Source organism: Staurois parvus, unplaced genomic scaffold, assembly GCF_062004578.1.
Source record: "Staurois parvus isolate SC_StPar_1 unplaced genomic scaffold, SC_StPar_1.0 ptg000153l, whole genome shotgun sequence".
Lineage (NCBI taxonomy): Eukaryota > Metazoa > Chordata > Amphibia > Anura > Ranidae > Staurois > Staurois parvus.
This window is the reverse complement of record NW_028317949.1, coordinates 1,832,963-1,838,962: the sequence shown is the minus strand read 5'-3', so window position 1 is coordinate 1,838,962 and position 6,000 is coordinate 1,832,963.

Genomic DNA, 6,000 nt, shown 5'->3' with positions numbered 1-6,000 from the left:
GGTTAGGGTCTAAGAAAAAGTCCTGCAGGTTTGACATTTTGTAACGTATGCTACCACATAAGTACTTGGCATGCTGATAATTCTTATTGTCTTACTGTCAATTGCTGGTGATACTGATTACAGCCTATGTTGTGCTAAGAAACATGTTATCCTAAAATAATCTTACTAATTTATACTCAGGTTTTTCTTTACTTCTTAGAGCAATGTTTGTGCAATTTTTCAGTTAAGCTATATACATAATTCCTATCTGATTGTTTTCAATCTGTTAAATAGTCTATATAGTAAAGTAAAATATAGTCAATCCTCGGGTAAAGTAAAAGCATGTCAAGTTCTTTATTCAGGGTGCCCAAACTATTTGTACCACATCCTGCAAATTACAGATACACAGAGGTTACCCCCTCAGAACCTTTAAGGTACAGATGGTATTGAATTAATCACCATCATTGTCAAAACATTTTCTATTCTATTCACGAATAATAATAGAAAAGAACAAAGCTAAAACTATATATATCCTGGACATGTATTACTCTCAATACCTTTGAGACCTCCTACCCAACACTCTTTTGTGTGTGTAAAACTGAATATGTAGCATGCACCATATCACAAAAATGTCAGATGCTAGAGTAGGGAGGCCTTGAAAAATTTTGATGCATCTTGTCCGCTTCTTCAGGAGAATGTAGAACTACCCCTTTAGGAGTTGCTAGAGATTTTGGTTCCCCTATAGTCCTACACATTTTCCACAGAACTGCATTCCAGAGACAGTAAAACAGTTCTTGAACTTGTTTTTTTTTTGTTTTATTAGGGGTATTGAACTTGGATAGGGATTAGGGACACATGAGATGTCCAAGGAACTGTTAACTGAGGACAACTTCCTGGAAACTATGTACAAGTCCACAGGAGGGTTTTTTTTTTCTCTTCTTGGAGAGCTCTCCAGCCTCCCCTGGTGTAGCACCCCAAACCCCAGATAGTCCTTCTCTATCCAGCAATCTTAGGGCTTTCCCCAGACAAAGGGATCTGGTATCTGCCACCTTAAGAGCACAGTCCAGCTGGAGGCTTGTCAGGTTTCCCACTCAAATGCCCTCTCCCTTCTTTCTGGTCCAGGGGGCATAGAAGTACTCACTGTTCCTCTACTGCAAGCTGTAGGTTGGTAGCTGCCTTCAAGCTTTCTGCTGAGCTGGCTCCTTTCTTAGCTCCATGGATGGTTCTCTCTCAGCTGCAGTTTTCCCTCTGTCCTGATCCCACCTGGAGGCAGGTCCCTTACCACCGGGCCCCGTCCTAGGCTCCACCCTCACCTCCTGCTCTCACATCTTCCACCCAAACTCTCTCTGCTATTGAGCAGGCTCACCTATCCTTAAGGGCTACCCCAACCCCTTGCCAAGCCTCCTGCTTGGGGATTGGTCAGGGTTCCTTAAGCATACAGATCAGCCACTCCTCACATCCACCCACTGAGTTCTAGAGACTTTTCCAAGTCTCTAGATCAGAGGGAGGTACCAGAGGGCTGACCTGCAAAGCCTCTCAGCCCTTCCCCAAATTGAACCTCTCTGATTGTCTCCACAGCTGATACTCAGCCTCCTATCTAAAAAATATTTAACTTACCTCCCCTAGCTACCTAAAAGAGTGCTACAAGAAGAAGTTGGAGATACAGTTAGGTCAATATAAATTATATTTGGACACAGGCACAATTTTAGTTTTTTCAGGTATTTACCAAAACATATTCAAGCTATAGTTATATAATGGATATGGACTGAAAGTACATACTCTCAGGTTTCTTTTGAGGGTATGTACATGCAAATTGGAGGAAGGGTTTAGGAATTACAGCTCTTAAGCGTAGCTGCCCCTACTTTTTCAAGGGACCAAACGTAATTGGACAATTGAATCAAAAGCTGTTTAATGGCCAAGTGTGGGCTACTCCATTATTTCTTCATCAATTAAGTAGGTAAGAGGTCTGGAGTTGATTCTAAGTGTGCTATTTGTATTTGGAATCTATTTCTGTGAACCTACATCAGGTGTTCAAAGGAGTTGTCCATGCAAGTGAAACAGCCCATTGTAAGGCTTAAAAATTGAAACAAATCCATCAGAGAAATAGCAGCAACATTAGGAGTGGCCAAATCAACAGTTTGGTAGATTCTGAGGAAAAAAGAATGCACTGTGAGCTCAGAAACGAGAAGGACGGGAAGAAAAAAGTGTGGAGAAGACTTGGAACAGCTCACGATCCAAAGCACACAACGTCACCTCTAAAACATGGTGGAGGCAGTATGATGGTATTGGCATGCATGGCTTCCAGTGGCACTGGGTCATTGGTGTTTATTGATGATGTGACAGTAGACAGAACCAGCTGAATTAATTCTGCAGTGTTTAGAAATATACTGTCAGCCCAGTTTCAGCCAAATTCAGAAACGTTGATTGGATGGCACGTCACAGTATAGATGGACAATGATACAAAACACACTGCAAAAGCAACCCAGGAGCTTTTGAAGGAAAAGTAGTGGAATATTCTGCAATGGCCGAGTCAATCACTTGATCTCAAGTCTATTGAGCATGCATTTCAATTGCTGAAGGCAAAAGTAATAGCAGAAAGACCCACAAAGAACAACTGAAGACAGCGGCAGTTAGAGCCTGGCAAAGCATCAGAAAGGAGGAAACCCAGTCTTTGGTAATGTCCATGGGTTCTAGACTTCAGGCAGTCATTGCCAGTAAAGGATTCTCAACAAAATGTTAAAAATTAACATTTTATTTATGATTATATTCATTTGTCCAATTGCTTTTGAGCCCCTGAAAACGGAAGGACTATATATAAAAATGGTTGCAGTTCCTGTAATTTGTACTTGATATTTATGCTCAACCCCTTAAATTAAAGCCGAAAGTCTGCACTTCAAATTCATTTGGATTGTTTCATTTTAATTTATTCTGGGGGCATACAGAGCCAAATGTATGAAAATTGTGCCTGTGTCCAAATATATATGGACTTAACTGTATGTATATCATCACAGTAGTCACATTGAATCCTATAAAATATGTCAACCACCAGTGTGTACATCTAAGGCTAGCCATAGACAGATTGAAATTTGGTTGGTTCAGCAGGGACCAGCCAAACATACAGTCAGGTCCATAAATATTGGGACATCGACACAATTCTAACATTTTTGGCTCTATACACCACCACAATGGATTTGAAATGAAACGAACAAGATGTGCTTTAACTGCAGACTGTCAGCTTTAATTTGAGGGTATTTACATCCAAATCAGGTGAACGGTGTAGGAATTACAACAGTTTGCATATGTGCCTCCCACTTATTAAGGGACCAAAAGTAATGGGACAGAATAATAATCATAAATCAAACTTTCACTTTTTAATACTTGGTTGCAAATCCTTTGCAGTCAATGACAGCCTGAAGTCTGGAATGCATAGACATCCCCAGACGCTGGGTTTCATCCCTGGTGATGCTCTGCCAGGCCTCTACTGCAACTGTCTTCAGTTCCTGCTTGTTCTTGGGGCATTTTCCCTTCAGTTTTGTCTTCAGCAAGTGAAATGCATGCTCAATCGGATTCAGGTCAGGTGATTGGCTTGGCCATTGCAGAACATTCCACTTCTTTCCCTTAAAGAACTCTTTGGTTGCTTTTGCAGTCTGCTTTGGGTCATTGTCCATCTGCACTGTGAAGCGGCGTCCAATGATTTGTGAAGAATTTGGCTGAATATGAGCAGATAATATTCCCGAAACACTTCAGAATTCATCCTGCTGCTTCTGTCAGCAGTCACATCATCAATAAATACAAGAGAAGCAGTTCCATTGGCAGCCATACATGCCCACGCCATGACACTACCACCACCATGCTTCACTGATGAGGTGGTATGCTTAGGATCATGAGCAGTTCCTTTCCTTCTCCATACTCTTCTCTTCCCATCACTCTGGTACAAGTTGATGTTGGTCTCATCTGTCCATAGGATGTTGTTCCAGAACTGTGAAGGCTTTTTTAGATGTCATTTGACAAACTCTAATCTGGCCTTCCTGTTTTTGAGGCTCACCAATGGTTTGCATCTTGTGGTGAACCCCCTGTATTCACTCTGGTGAAGTCTTCTCTTGATTGGTGACTTTGACACCCATACACCTACCTCCTGGAGAGTGTTCTTGATCTGGCCAACTGTTGTGAAGGGTGTTTTCTTCACCAGGGAAAGAATTCTTCAGTCATCCACCACAGTTGTTTTCCGTGGTCTTCCGGGTCTTTTGGTGTTGCTGAGCTCACCGGTGCGTTCCTTCTTTTTAAGAATGTTCCAAACAGTTGTTTTGGCCACGCCTAATGTTTTTGCTATCTCTCTGATGGATTTGTTTTGTTTTTTCAGCCTAATGATGGCTTGCTTCACTGATGGTGACAGCTCTTTGGATCTTATCTCGAGAGTTGACAGCAACAGATTCCAAATGCAAATAGCACACTTGAAATAAACTCTGGACCTTTTATCTGCTCGTTGTAATTGGGATAATGAAGGAATAACACACACCTGGCCATGGGACAGCTGAGAAGCCAATTGTCCCATTACTTTTGGTCCCTTAAAAAGTGGGAGGCACATATGAAAACTGTTGTAATTCCTACATCGTTCACCTGATTTGGATGTAAATACCCTCAAATTAAAGCTGACAGTCTGCGGTTAAAGCACATCTTGCTTGTTTCATTTCAAATCCATTGTGGTGATGTATAGAGCCAAAAATGTTAGGATTGTGTTGATGTCCCAATATTTATGGACCTGACTGTAGATCTGTGTGTGGGTGTCCCTGTTCGACCAAAATCGAACAAGCTAGAAAATCTTTGTCAGTTGGCCACTGCAGTGTATTTTGACAGCAGAGAGTCCGGCTTTCAAATACAATATCCTGGTGTCAGAGAGGATTCCTCCATTTACCTCATTTGTGTGGCTGGAGAAAGCTGTTCAGCAGCCTGAACAAAAAAATAGAACCATTAGCTTAAATATGTCTACCAGGTCACCAGAGAGGAAGAGGCAAGGGGAGAAAATGGGAACAGAGGAGATGCCAACAATATTATATGGGAGAGCAAAGTGTATAAACCTACATCTAATCCTATTGGCCCCAACCTTTCAACTAACTGTAGTATTCTGATGATACAGGGCCACTGTCAACCAGAACAATTCTATGGATCATACAAACTGATTGTAGAATAACTTTTTATCCAAGGTTATATAATTCCAGCACATAAGGAGTGTCCAAAAACCTGTCTGGGGTATGGGCCACTAAAGCAATGACTCACCACAAGGAGATAGCCTAGGTATATTTATCTGCAGCCCCTTCACATGTCCACAAACCACACTGACCATATTTTGTTTCATTGTTTCCTTATGCTGCCCATACAATCGGCAATTTTGCTGGAATTCTGTTGCTTCCCATCAGATTTCAGTTACAGGAATTGATTGAAAATAGCCTTTTGACTGGCATAGGAATATATTTTAGTTACTCTGCATTTTTAGTTGCTTGTTCGAAACAAAAAGTAAATGGAACCATGGGTGGCAGATTGCATGGTTGAAATGTGATGAAAGGCAATGAATTGGGATAAATTAACCACTTGCCTACTGGGCACTACTACCCCCTTCCTGTCCAGGCCAATTTTCAGCTTTCAGTGCTCTCATGAAAATTGTGTGGTCATGCAACATTGTACTCATATGGCATTTTTATAATTTTTTTGAGACAGATAGTACTTTCTTTTGGTGGTATTTAATCACCTCTGGGTTTTTTATTTTTTGCTAAACAAACCAAAAACAACTTAAAAGTTTGAAAAAAAAACTTTTTTCTTAGTTTCTGTTATAAAAGTTTGTAAATAAGTGATTTTTCTCCTTAATTGATGTGTGCTAATGAGGCTGCAGTGATGGGCACTGAAAGGCTACACTGATGGGCACTGATGAGGAGGCACTGGTAGGTGGCACTGATGGGCATTGACAGGCATCACTGATGGGCACTGAAGGGCAGCACTCATATATGGCACTGATAGGCAGCACTGATA